Here is a 15,570-nt window from a genome sequence, read left to right on the forward strand (position 1 = left end):
ATGTTTGTTTGGTTGTCTTGGCTCATCGAACTGCTTAGTATCAGTCTACAAGAGAACAAACCAACGACAACAATAGTCTTCGAAGGTGTTTGGGTGTTGAGTAGTAGCAAGTGGGTTTGATCAAACTTAACAAGTATGCGGCTAGCAAGTTGGATGATCAAATAAGGTAGTAATGATATGGTTGATGATTTGTTGGAAAAGGAAAAACAATAACGTATAGGAATTAGAGTGATATGTTTGATTGAATTGGAAACAGATGCGTTTGTATTTATTATCTAGTGCATGCATATTAAATTGCAACTTGATAACAAAAGACATACCTTTATTGCTTTAGTAAATATTTCATGAAAGTTGCTTGTTGGTATGCTACCGACACCATTTTTTTTTATTTAATTACTTATACATATATTTGTTAATTATCTTTTATATTATATAAATAAATAAAAAAAGAAACAGTATCTCCCAATCATCCTATGAGCATCGGGTTTCGACTTTGGTGTACCACTATACATCACCAACATTCCAAATTCAATGTACTACGTATTGTATTCTCATATTAGATTACTAACTATTTAGTTATTAATTTTACTTATTATTGTTTATTACTTATTAATATTAATTTAAATTATTAGTAAGTTAAGATTTATATATAATTATTTACATGTATAATTATTTATATATACATCTCCATTTACAATTAATGGTTCGTGAATCGTTGAAAATAGTCATAGGGTAATTGGGTAAATGAAAACAGTTCAAATATTTTGAGACTTAACATTTCAGACTTTGCTTATCGTGTCGAAATCATATAAAGATTAACTTTAAATTTGGTCAAAAATTCCCGGGTCATCACAGTTAGTCCTTCTCACATAACTTTTAAAATCAATTAAACACATGTTCTATATCTATATAATATGCTAACTTAATGGTTTAAAACCTGGAAACACAAAGTTGAAGTATGTTTTTCAAAATGGTCATCAAGATGTCGTTTTTTCAACGAAAATGACTACCTCTTTAAAAAATGACTTGTAACATGTATTTATGACTATAAACTTATACCTTTTCTGTTTAGTTTCATAAATTTCAGTTCATTATGAAACCATAGCAACTTGAATCACTCAAAATGGATTTGAAACGAAGAAATGACGGGTAAAACAAAATTGGATAAATTTGCTAGTTTTAGCTACGAAAATTTTGTAACAAATCTAGACTAACCATAACTTAACTAACTTATATTGTATTCTACATGTATTCTAACATATATTATGTAATCTTGGGATACCATATACACGTATACAATGTTTTGACATATCATATCGACCCATATATATATTATTTGGAACAACCATAGACACTCTATATGCAGTAATGCTTGAGTTAGCTATACAGGGTTGAGGTTGATTAAAAATAATATATATACTTTAAGTTGTGATCTAGCCTGAGACTTGTATACACTGGGTCGTGGATTGATTCAAGATAATATATATTGATTTATTTCTGTACATCTAACTGTGGACAACTAGTTGTAGATTACTAACGTTGGACCGCAAACTTAATAAAGTTAAATCATTAAAACGTAATAAAAATGTTGTGAATATATTTCGATCATACTTTGATATATATGTATATATTTTTTATAGGTTTGTGAATCGATCTGTGGCCAAGTCTTAAATTTCTGACGAAGTAAAAATCCGTGAAAGTGAGTTATAGTCCCATTTTTCAAATCTAATATTTTTGGGATGAGAATACGTGCAGTTTTATAAATATTTTACAAAATAGATACAAGTATGCGAAACTACATTCTATGGTTGGATTATTAAACCGAATATCGCCCTTCAAGTCTGGTAACCTAAGAATTAGGGAAATGGCCCCTAATTGATGCGAATCCTAAAGATAGATCTATTGGGCCTAACAACTCCCATTCAGGTTATGGATGGCTTTAGTACTTCGAGATTATTATACAGACAAGAGGTTCTGTCTGGGGATATTCTATGCATTAAGTTAATGTTGGTTAAAAGGTGTTCAACATATGAATGATTTTTATCTCTATGCAGTTTGCGAAATGCCTGATATGAGATGTGTTTATAAAAATAAAATCTTGTATTCTATTATTATGATTGATAATTATATAGGTTAAACCTATAACTCACCAACATTTTTGTTGATGTTTTAAGCATGTTTATTCTCAGGTGATTGTTAAGAGCTTCCGCTGTTGTATACTAAATTAAGGACAAGATTTGTTGTAACATAATATTTATTGTAAACCATTATGTAATGGTCGTGTGTAAGCGTGATATTTTAGATTATCATTATTTGATAACCTAGGTTATGTCCTTTAAACCTTTGTCAATAAAATAAAGGTTATGGTTTGTTTTAAAAACGAATGCAGTCTTTGAAAAACGTCTCATATAGAGGTCAAAATCTCGCAACGAAATCAATTAATATGAAACGTTTATAATTATTATGAACGGGACATTTCAGTTGGTATCCGAGCGTTGATCTTAGAGAACCAGAAATTTACATTTGTGTGTCTTATCGAGTTTGTAGGATGCATTAGTGAGTCTGGACTTCGACCGTATATTTTTCTTTAAAAACGATTGCTTAACACTTTTTGTTGAAAATTATATATTATTAACATGTAAATATTATGTGATATATTAATCTCTTAATGTATTTGATATTGTGTGATAGATGTCTACCTCTAGTATAAATCCCATTGACTCACCTAATAATAATGAAGAGTCGAATATATATTGGGAAGACTCACAAATTTCCGAAGAGGAACCGGAAGAAGAGGAACCAGAAGAAGAGGAACCGGAAGAAGAGGAACCGAAAGAAGAAGAGGTTACGGAGGAGGAAATACTAGAAACCACTGAAAAACAGATAAATAAAAGAAAACCCTCAACCAATGGACCAAAATTAATAATGGTCAATGGTGTTTCCGCCGAGGAAGTAAAATATTGGGAATATAACCAATTTTCCAATGAATCGGATCCCGATGAGGATTCCGATGATGTTATAGAAATTACCCCGACCCAATTTGAAAAGGCAAAAGAAAATAATAAGGGAAAAGACATCAAAATAGAGAAACCTAATTCCAACCCCGATGACCTCTATGTTAACATGAAATATCCCGATGGGAAATACCGTCAACACCCGTATTTCTTAAGTTTTAGCTATAACCCAGGAACATCTAAGCCAACAGGTTTTTCTAGACAATTTGTGAAAAGAACGGCTCGTATTAGGGGAGCACCATATATCCCTAGGAAATTAGCGAAACAAACCAAGTCCGAAGAAGAAGAAACAAGTGAGTCGGAATAAAGAGTTGTAATCATGCGATGTAATATATGTAATATAGTGTGCTTGTGCTTTTATGATATATGTAAAAATTGCTTGTATTGTTTGTTAAGTATCTTTTATGAATCTAACCCTCGTCTATTTTTACAGTATAAAAACAAAAAATGGATGTTAAGGATAGACAACCAAAAATTTTAGAAGACCTACGGGGGACATGATTGATGAAATCTTGTCTAGAGTCGGTCAGAATTCGTCGGCACAATTATTTGCGGCAAAATTAGTTTGTAGAACATTTGAAGAACGTTCCAGGCATGCCTTAGTTTATAAAAGGCTTTCTTTTGAATGATGGGGTATATCACATTGGGGAGACCTTAAGTTACGCCGTGTTTTCTTTAAAGCGTTAAATGCGTGGAACCCAAGTGCAATTTTACGCTACGGGTTAAGAACCTATTTTGACTCAACATATCCCAACAAATGACTTCGTGCTTTACAAAGAGCTTCTAACATGCAACTTAAAGAAGCATGTTATGATTACGGGTTAGTGATATTCGCTTCTCACCAAAGTGAGAAAAAGAACATCAGATTACAACTTTTAAATAAAACCTTAGCACAAGTGACGGATTCGGTAGTTGGGGTGAGAAACAAGGTTTTTAGATTGTTACGGGGCTGTTGAACATTACGAAACCCTCATCCTTTTAACGACGTTACAACATGCTTCCTAGCTAATGATCACAATGGTTATCTTCCACATAACCAAGGATGGGAAATAATATTAGTACAACCAGAATGCATGACTTTCTGGACTTATGAATTACGTGTCTTTATTGCCTTTATTGAACAACTTGCGTATTAACTAGGATTGTCTTTGAAACTACTTTGTATCAAAGTTATTGTGTGCTATATTTTTTGCTATATGTAAAATAGCGGTATTGTAAATTTGTAAAATATTGTATAAAAGTTTGAACGTGAAATTTATTGTAATCAGCTTTTCATATAGAATTGTAGTAGTTGAATTATATGTTAGCTACTAAGTATAAACTTAACGGGTAGGTACTACCCGAATTAAAACTTATAAAATGCTAATATGAAGAAAAAGCTTTTATAAATAAGTTCATATTATGCTACGAAATACTATTAACTACTCTAAATATTCTATATGATTAACTCAATTCTTTTGGCTATTTTTGAAGGAAATGGCACCGACGACTCGACACACCATGAATATGGGTGATGAAGACTTTCGTGTTTTCCTTGCAGCAAACATAGCTGCAGTACAGGCTGCAATGCAAAACAACAACAATAACTCTGAATCTAGCAATGCAAATAACGCCACAAGGAATCGTGTAGGATGCTCTTACAAAGAATTCACTGCTTGCAAACCTCTGGAATTCGATGGAACCGAGGGTCCAATCGGATTAAAACGATGGACCGAGAAGGTCGAATCGGTGTTTGCCGTAAGTAAGTGCACTGAAGAAGATAAAGTAAAGTACGCTATGCATACCTTCACATGTGATGCGTTAACATGGTGGAACACCTATCTCGAGCAGGTGGGACAAGATGCTGCTTACGCACTACTGTGGTCAATATTCAAGCACTTGATGAACGAGCAGTACCGTCCTAGAAACTTGGTCAATAAGCTCAAGGTAGAGCTTAGAGGATTACGAATGCAAGGTTTCGACATTACCATGTACGAACGAAGATTCACAAAGTTTTGTTTATTGTGTCCAAGAGCGTTCGAAGATGAAGAAGAGAAAATTGACGCGTTTATGAAAGGGTTACTAGAAAGGATTCAAGAAGATGTGAGCTCACACGAGCCCGCCTCCATACAAAAGGCGAGCTGAATGGCTCATAAACTCATAAATCAGATTGAGGAAAGAATTAAAGAGCAGGCGGCCGAAGAAGCCAACACAAAACAAGTCAAGAGAAAGTGGGAAGAAACCAGTGACATGGGTCACAATTTTAACAATCAACACAACAATCACAACTTCAATCGCACCAAATTTCGCAACAACAACCACAACAACAACCATCCCAACAACAATAACCATTACAACCACCGTCCCAACAATAAAAACAATCACAACAATAACCATTTCAATAACATGAGGCAGAAACCATGCTAGAAGTGTGAAGGATACCATCCGACTGGGCTCTGTACAGCAGTGTGTACTAAGTGTAAAAGAAAGGGCCATGGTGCGACAAAGTACGAAATCTACAGATCAATGACTAAGGGAACAAATAATGCCGGAACAAGTTATGCCAACATTACTTGTTTCGGATGTGGGAAGAAGGGCCATTATAAAAATATGTGTCCAAATCAGGGGGATAATAATGGGCAAAGCCGAGGAAGAGTCTTCAACATTAATGCGGTTGAAGCGCATGAAGACCCGGAGCTTGTTACGGGTACGTTTCTTATTGAAAATAAATCTGCTTATGTTTTATTTGATTCGGGTGCGGATAGAAACTATATGAGTAGAGATTTTTGTGCTAAATTAAGTTATCCATTGACGCCTTTGGTTAACAAGTTTTTACTCGAATTAGCAAACGGTAAATTAATTTCAGCAGATAAAATATGTCAGAATCGAGAAATTAAACTGGTTAGCGAAACGTTTAAGATTGATTTGATACCGGTAGAGTTAGGGAGTTTTGATGTGATAATTGGCATGGACTGGTTGAAAAAGGAGGGAGAGCAGAGATCGTATGTTACAAAAATGCAATTCGCATTGTACAAGAAGAAGGAAAACCCTTAATGGTGTATGGAGAAAAGAGCAACGCGAAGCTAAATCTTATTAGTAATTTGAAGGCGCAAAAGCTAATAAGAAAAGGTTGCTATGCTGTGCTAGCACATGTCAAGAAAGTCAAACTCGAAGAAAAGAACATCAATGATGTTCCCGTCGCAAAAGAATTTCCCGATGTATTTTCGAAAGAATTACCGGGACTACCTCCACATCGATCCGTTGAATTTCAGATAGACCTTGTACCAGGAGCTGCACCAACAGCTCGTGCTCCATACAGACTCGCACCCAGTAAAATGAAGGAACTCCAAAGCCAATTACAAGAACTTTTAGAGCGTGGTTTCATACGACCACGCACATCACCATGGGGAGCTCCTGTTTTGTTTGTCAAAAAGAAGGATGGTACATTCAGGTTTTGTATCGACTACCGAGAGTTGAACAAACTTACCATCAAGAACGGCTACCTACTACCGAGAATCGACGACTTATTTGATCAACTACAAGGCTCGTCGGTTTACTCGAAGATTGATTTACGTTCTCGTATCATCAAATGCGGGTGAAGGAGGATGATATTCCAAAGACTGCTTTTAGGACGCGTTACGGTCATTATGAGTTTATGGTTATGCCATTTGGATTGAATAACGCACCAACTGTGTTCATGGACCTCATGAACCGAGTGTGTGGGCCATATCTTGACAAATTTGTCATTGTCTTCATCGATGACATACTTATTTACTCAAAGAATGATCAAGAGCACGGTGAGCATTTGAGAAAGGTGTTACAATTATTGAGGAAGGAAAAATTGTACGCTAAGTTTTCAAAGTGTGCATTTTGGTTGAAAGAAGTTCAATTCCTCGGCCACATAGTGAACAAAGAAGGTATTCAGGTGGATCTGGCAAAGATTGAAACGTTGAAAAGTGGGAAACCCCGAAAAATCCGAAGCATATATGCCAAATTTTAGGACTGGCTGGTTACTACACAAGGTTCATCCAAGATTTTTCCAAAATAACAAAACCCTTAACTGCATTAACGCATAAAGGGAAGAAATTTGAATGGAAGGATGAGCAGGAGAAAGCGTTTCAATTATTGAAGAAAAAGTTAACTAAGGCACCTATATTGTCATTGCCGGAAGGGAATGATGATTTTGTGATATATTTTGATACCTCAAAGCAAGGCCTCGGTTGTGTATTAATGCAACGAACGAAGGTAATTGCTTATGCGTCCAGACAATTGAAGATTCACGAGCAAAATTATACGACTCACGATTTGGAATTGGGCGCTGTTGTTTTTACATTAAAGACTTGGAGGCACTACTTATATGGGGTCAAAAGTATTATATATACCTACCACAAAAGTCTTCAACATATATTTAATCAGAAACAACTGAACATGAGGCAGCGTAGGTGGATTGAATTGTTAAATGATTACGATTTTGAGATTCGTTACCACCCGGGGAAGGCGATGTGGTAGCTGATGCTTTGACTAGAAAAGATAGAGAACCTATGCGGGTAAATGATATGAATATAATTATTCGTACTAACCTTACTACTCAAATAAAGGAGGCGCATCAGGGAGTTTTAAAAGAAGGAAATTTGAAGAATGAAATACCCAAAGGATCGGAAAAACATCTAAATATTCGGGAAGACGGAACCCGGTATAGGGCTGAAATAATTAGGGTACCAAAGTTTGGAGACATGAGAGAAATGGTACTTAAGGAAGCACATAAAACTATATATTCAATACATCCCGGAGCGAGGAAGATGTACAAAGATCTCAAGAAACACTTTTGGTGGTCGGGTATGAAAACCGATATTGCTAGATACGTAGGAGAATGTTTGACGTGTTCTAAGGTCAAAGCTGAACATCAGAAACCATCAGGTTTACTTCATCAACCCGAAATCCCGAAATGGAAATGGGAAAACATTACCATGGATTTCATTACTAAATTGCCAAGGACTGCAAGTGGTTATGATACTATTTGGGTAATAGTCGATCGTCTCACCAAATCAGCACATTTTCTGCGAATGAGAGAAGATGAAAAGAATGAGAGAAGATGAAAAAATGGAGAAGTTGGCGCGATTATACTTGAAAGAAATTGTCTCCAGACATGGAATACCAATCTCTATTATCTCTGATAGGGATGGCAGATTTGTTTCAAGATTCTGGCAGACGTTGCAACAAGCATTGGGAACTCGTCTAGACATGAGTACTGCCTATCATCGACAAACCGATGAGCAAAGTGAGAGGACTATACAAACTCTTGAAGACATGCTACGAGCATGTGTTATTGACTTTGGAAACAGCTGGAATCGACACCTACCGTTAGCAGAATTTTCCTACAACAACAGTTATCACTCAAGTATCGAGATGGCACCGTTTGAGGTGTGACGACCCGGGAATTTCCGACCAAATTTGAACTTGATCTTCATATGAATTCGACATGATAAGCAAAGTCTATAATGTTGAATCTCAAATATTCTGAAATGTTTTCATTTATGCAATTACCCTTCGACTGTTCTCGATGATTCACGAACAACTATTTGTAAATAGATATGTACATATTTAATTATATATATTTAATTATATATATATATATATATATATATATATATATATATATATATATATAATAATTTGAAATATTATATAAATCAATTATCTGAATTTACTATGAAAGATAAAATAAAATATGATATTATTATAGTTATTATTTAAAACAAAACTATATATATAAAGTATATTAAAAATGAATATTAAGTGATTGTAATACTCGTTGGACGTTCGATTATTATTTAAGTGAAATTTAATTCGAACTTTTATGATTTTTTTAAAAAAATAAAAGGTGATTCGAAAATGAGTTATATAAGTTATAGGCTTATTAAAAGTATTTTAAGGATCTAATTATTTAATTTTAACACTTTTTATATTTTACCCATAAATGAGAGGGACAGTTGATGTAATTTTTATTTATTAAATTAATGACTGAATTTTATACCATAATGACCAAAATAAATAAATATAGTTAATTTAAAAATATGAGATTTTTCTGAGAACTTTTATCCGCCACTAATTTTACAACGGAAAACGATATATCATTTCGTGAAATCATGTCGGTAGGGTAAGGACAATGCTTATGGCAACTAATTTTTTTTATTTACACGTTTTCTTATTAGGTTATATTATAGTATTATTAACTCTTTATTTTTATTATTATATCTTATATCTTATATTATAAATTATATATATAGGTAAATAGATAGACATGTAAGATCAACCACTACCACCAATCAATCATATACTCCGTGATTTAAGTGATAGCTTATTGTTTCCATTCATTTTAGCATTTTCCAAGTTTTTATATATATAAACATATACATATTAGATTTCCACATACACCCACTTTATGTCCACTTGCATTTTCATCAACGACAATAACTCTTATTCTAACCCCAAAATTAAACAACTAGTTCTCATTTTTACATTCTGAAAAGCATGACCCATTTATATCATCCAACAATTCCAGTGTCATAAAGGGCCACATCCCTTGATCCGCCCATATTCCACGAAAGCAATGTCACTTATTTATGACTAAACACGTTACCAGAAGTTTTGTGTTGCAGCTCACTATTATTTTTTTTTCCCTCGGATCATTAGATGCGTCTGACAAAGACATGATCCACATTTCAATGACATAACTTTACAACGCAGTCAAATGTTGAGCATGTGGAACAAGCTAAATAATGAAGGTAGGGGCTATAGCCACCCTAGACCACCTTCTTCACTCCCCACCTTCGTAAACCCACTCCACCATAAATCATCACCCCAAACTTCAAAACCATCGATGACCATTGTTGTTAGCGAATAAACCCACCACAATCAACATCATTTATTACGTTCTATTTTCGGTTCGACATAATTATCCTCCTTCATTTATTTTCGGGATTGAATCAAACCCACTTAGTGTGATGCTGCTATATTACCACTGTTGCTACTATTTTTTTTTCTTCTACAACTGTTACACCAAAAACAAACAACCATGCTAATCAATTGCGATTTATTTTCTTTTCTATTTCCTTCAACTAACGAACCGGAACAACCACTCTACCATGATCATCCTTCACCACACACTTCAACGGTGAACACAACCACGGCTACCATATTCCTCTTTAAACCGTTACCACCTTAACACCATGATATCATAAACCACAACAAAACCGGTATCACCGGTTTGCTTCCTGTTCCGTTCAAGTTAAAACCACCACCACACCCGTTAAATATTGCTACAATAGTTTCCTTGTTCCCACAACTGACCACCCTCCTCAAACACACTCGAATGCTCAAGACCAAAAACCAATTCTTATATGAACCAGGCTTTCATCGATTTATTATTTTAATAAGGAAAAAAAAGAAAAAAAAGATAAAGAAAGACGATGGATACGAACGCAGAAGTGATATGAATGATACATGCTATTATAATGCCGTGAATTAGGGAGATGATAGATGTATTTGGTCTCTTGGTTTGCAGTGGGGCCCACATTCATAATCCACTAAATCTTAGTTAAAAAAAACTGCGTATAGATTAATGTTGATTAGTAATTTCAGGATTTTTTTTTGGGCTTCAATATTAGTCGATTGGGCCGAGACTTGTTTAAAATATTGGGCCGTTTATTTATTTTGATGATTGGGTCGAGTGATAATGGTGAAGATAGATGGATGATACAATGATATACGATCACCTGATGATAATGTTTGGATATGATAATCGATGATGATAAGGTTAAATGTTTAAATTGCTAGTTAAAATAAGAAATCATAAACAGCTCGATGGTCAGGGGTGTTGTTGTTGAACGAGAGGTCTCGAGTTCAAATCCGGGCTATGACATAATTGTTATCCTTTTAAGGTAGTATTATTTTTATTATTATTATTATTATTATTATTATTATTATTATTATTATTATTATTATTATTATTATTATTATTATTATTATTATTATTATTATTATTATTATTATTATTATTATTATTATTATTATTATTATTATTATTATTATTTTTATTATTATTATTTTTATTATTATTATAATAATAATTATTATTATTATTATTATTAACAAAAGTATTATTATCATTATTAGTATTATATTATTATTAGTAAAAGTATTATTATTATTATTATTAATATCATTAATATTATTATTATTAAAAATATTATTATTAATAACATATAGTATTTTATTTATATTATCATTATTATTAAATTTTTATCAATATTAATATTAGCTTTATCATTAACATTATTTTTATAAAAATTAACATTATTATTACTATTTTTAAAATGATTATTAGTTAATGTTATTATTATCGTTATAAGATATTATAACTTTTCATTTATCCGTATTATTTTACCAAATAAATATTAGTTACATAAAAATATATCTCATATATATAACCTAGCTCTATTTTTATAATAAGTAAGATATATAAAATAAATATATGTAAGCTATTAATGGAACACATAAATCATTAAAATAACAGATATATCACTAATAATAATATATAAAGTTGTTCGATTACCATTACATATGTTAATATACATAATTAAATATAGGTTCGTGAATCAGAGGTCGACCCTACACTTGTTCAATGTCGTCATATGTATTTTTACTACAAAATACAATAAGTGCGTTTCATTTGCTCCTTTTTTAAATGCTTTTGCAATATATATTTTTGGGACTGAGAATACATGCGCTATTTTTATAACTGTTTTACGAAATAGACACAAGTAATTGAAACTACATTATATGGTTGAATGGATCGATGCCGAATATGCCCCTTTTAGCTTGGTAGCCTAAGAATTAGGGAACAGACCCCGTAATTGATGCGAATCCTAAAGATAGATCTATCGGGCCCAACAAGCCCCATTCTGGAATTTGGAATGCTTTAGTACTTCGAAATTATCATGTCCGATGGGTGTCCCGAAATGATGGGGATATTCTATATGCATCTTGTTAATGTCGGTTACCAGGTGTTCAATCCATATGAATGATTTTTATGCAGATTGCATGTTATTGAAAAAATGGAAATATGAAATCTTGTGGTCTATTAAAAATATGGAAATGGTTGATTATGATAAACTAATGAACTCACCAACCTTTTGGTTGACACTCGAAAGTATGTTTATTCTCAGGTATGAAAGAAATCTTCCGCTGTGCATTTGCTCATTTTAGAGATATTATTTAGAGTCATTCATGACATATTTCAAAAGACGTTGCATTCGAGTCGTTGAGTTCATCAAGATTATTACTAAGACAATTATAGTTGAATATATTATGAAATGGTATGCATGCCGTCAATTTTTGGTGTAAAGAAAGTTTGTCTTTTAAAAACGAATGCAATGTTTGTAAAATGTATCATATAGAGGTCAAATACCTCGCGATGTAATCATATGTTATTGTATTCGTCCATATGGATTAGGACGGGTCGCTTCATGAGGCACTTTATGGTAGAAAGTGCAGGTCTTTGATTTGTTGGAGTGAAGTTGGGGATAGACAAATTACAGTTCCGGAGATAATTCAAGAAACTACCGAGAAGATCATCCAGATTCAACAACGGTTGAAAACCGCCCAAAGTCGACAAAAGAGTTACCCGGACATTAAAAGAAAGGATATAGAATTTGAAATTGTGGAGATGGTCATGCTTAAGGTTTCACCTTGGAAAGGCGTTGTTCGATTTGGTAAATGGGGGGAACTAAATCCAAGGTACATTGGGCCATTCTGAAATATCCCGTTCTTATTGATTAAAAACGTTCCATATTAATTGATTTCGTTGCGAGGTTTTGATCTCTATATGAGACGTTTTTCAAAGACTGCATTCATTTTTAAAACAAACCATAACCTTTATTTCATAAATAAAGGTTTAAAAAGCTTTACGTAGATTATCAAATAATGATAATCTAAAATATCCTGTTTACACACGACCATTACATAATGGTTTACAATACAAATATGTTACATCGAAATCAGTTTCTTGAATGCAGTTTTTACACAATATCATACAAACACTGACTCCAAATCTTGTCCTTATTTTAGTATGCAACGGCGGAAGCTCTTAGTATTCACCTGAGAATAAACATGCTTTAAACGTTAACAAAAATGTTGGTGAGTTATAGGTTTAACCTATATATATCAAATCGTAACAATAGACCACAAGATTTCATATTTCAATACACATCCCAGACATAGAGATAAAAATCATTCATATGGTGAACACCTGGTAACCGACATTAACAAGATGCATATATAAGAATATCCCCATCATTCCGGGACACCCTTCGGATATGATAGAAATTTCGAAGTACTAAAGTATCCGGTACTTTGGATGGTGTTTGTTAGGCCCAATAGATCTATCTTTAGGATTCGCGTCAATTAGGGTGTCTGTTCCCTAATTCTTAGATTACCAGACTTAATAAAAAGGGGCATATTCGATTTCGATAATTCAACCATAGAATGTAGTTTCACGTACTTGTGTCTATTTTGTAAATCATTTATAAAACCTGCATGTATTCTCATCCTAAAAATATTAGATTTTAAAAGTGGGACTATAACTCACTTTCACAGATTTTTACTTCGTCGGGAAGTAAGACTTAGCCACTAGTTGATTCACGAACCTATAACAATATATACATATATATCAAAGTATGTTCAAAATATATTTACAACACTTTTAATATATTTTTATGTTTTAAGTTTATTAAGTCAGCTGTCCTCGTTAGTAACCTACAACTAGTTGTCCACAGTTAGATGTGTTGGGATTTAACAAGTTCAAAACACTTAAACTATATTTAGATTCAAATCAAAGCGGAAGCATGTTAATTACCATTTTAGAACTTGTATACCTTTAACCAATTAAAGTTAAATCCCAATTAGGATCAAGTTGTGAAACATACTTACAAACTACAAGTAAGAAAAGTGTTTATACCTTCTCCTAGCTTGTTGATAGATGATGATGAAGATGATGATGAATGGAGCTCCAAAACAATGAAACCTCAAGTAGTTATACCCCAAACTATGCACCAACACCCTTGCTATTAGTTAGGATTTTGTTTGACACTTGAATGAGCTTGCAAAAACCAAATGAAGAACCTTTTCTCCCTCTCCAAACCCCACGGCTCACAGCAGCTGAATAGGAGTGTTTTTGTGCAGTTTTTTCAAGTATAATTGCATGTGTGTGTTCCTACAAGAGTCAAGATGCTTACATATGGAATTGAGAAAGTATGGGTGAAAGATTCCAAGTCTAAAGCATGTGTATCTCATTCCCTATGCCACTTCCCTTTCAAGTATTATTAAATAAGTTTTATAAAAAAAATACATTTTATAAAACTCTACATAATACTTCCATATGTATATATATGTTATGTACATTTATTTTATAAAACCAAACTTTATAAAATGTAACATAACAAAATCAATTATTTAACCCATAAATAATTTAAACTCTTGTTATATAAATTATTCCATAATTTATATATACACATCAAGTAATCTTTCAGAAAACGATTTTCTTTAAAATTCAAGTGTCGCGTATTTGATCAATGATCCAATCGTTAAGATCAAATACGAATAATGTGTTGGTAAGCTTGTTATTGGGTATGACCCGACTTGGATCAAAACATATTAGCCACGTTAATTCAATATGTCTCTCGGGCATACGAAAAACCTTCAATCTCCCACTTGCACGAGAAACATAAGAAATTAATGCAAGTGATGGATACCACCTAATGACCGTCCATCACCCCCAATATGTTATGACTTTGTGCCATTCAATAACATCATCCCTTTCGAGTTCCCATCTCGAATATGAATAGGTGAATCTTTTCATTATATCCTTTCATCCTAGATGTCATGTTAAATCCAAGAGATATAGAGTGATCACTCTCTTCTAGATTTAACTTTTCAGGCCTTAAACATCTGACTCTCAACGAATAAGAGGGACAAATTCCATCTTGACTACATACGTCCTAGATATATACCTTGCATTATACCTGAGCTCTTCCTTATGAACTACCATGTTTCAGAATAGCGAAGGAAAGATTCAAGGCACAATACTTGGTAAATATCCGAACCCAATATGTATCTCAGGTCAGAGGATACAATGATATTCGCCTTTACTCAAGATTACATGTGATCAACCACAAAGGCTCCATTTAGTAAATCTTGACGGCGGGTCTTCCAATATTTGTATCCCACAAATATCTATGAACCTTGGTTGCAACCTTGCCCTACATTCATCCCGTGAATGTACACCAATCCAAGTTCATAATAGTCTAAACCTCACACTTGTTCCCACAAATGTGATCGACTACGGAATTTAGAATAATTACTTATTCATGGATAAAATATGCAAAATAAGAACATAACTCAAAATAAATTAATACCATAATTATATTAATGAGTTTGAACAATTTCGTTCCATTACAATACTTAAAACAGATCATGACCAATCACTAGAATATCGAAGCCCTAATGCACAAACATGTCC

This window comes from Rutidosis leptorrhynchoides, chromosome 11, assembly GCF_046630445.1.
Source record: "Rutidosis leptorrhynchoides isolate AG116_Rl617_1_P2 chromosome 11, CSIRO_AGI_Rlap_v1, whole genome shotgun sequence".
NCBI lineage: Eukaryota > Viridiplantae > Streptophyta > Magnoliopsida > Asterales > Asteraceae > Rutidosis > Rutidosis leptorrhynchoides.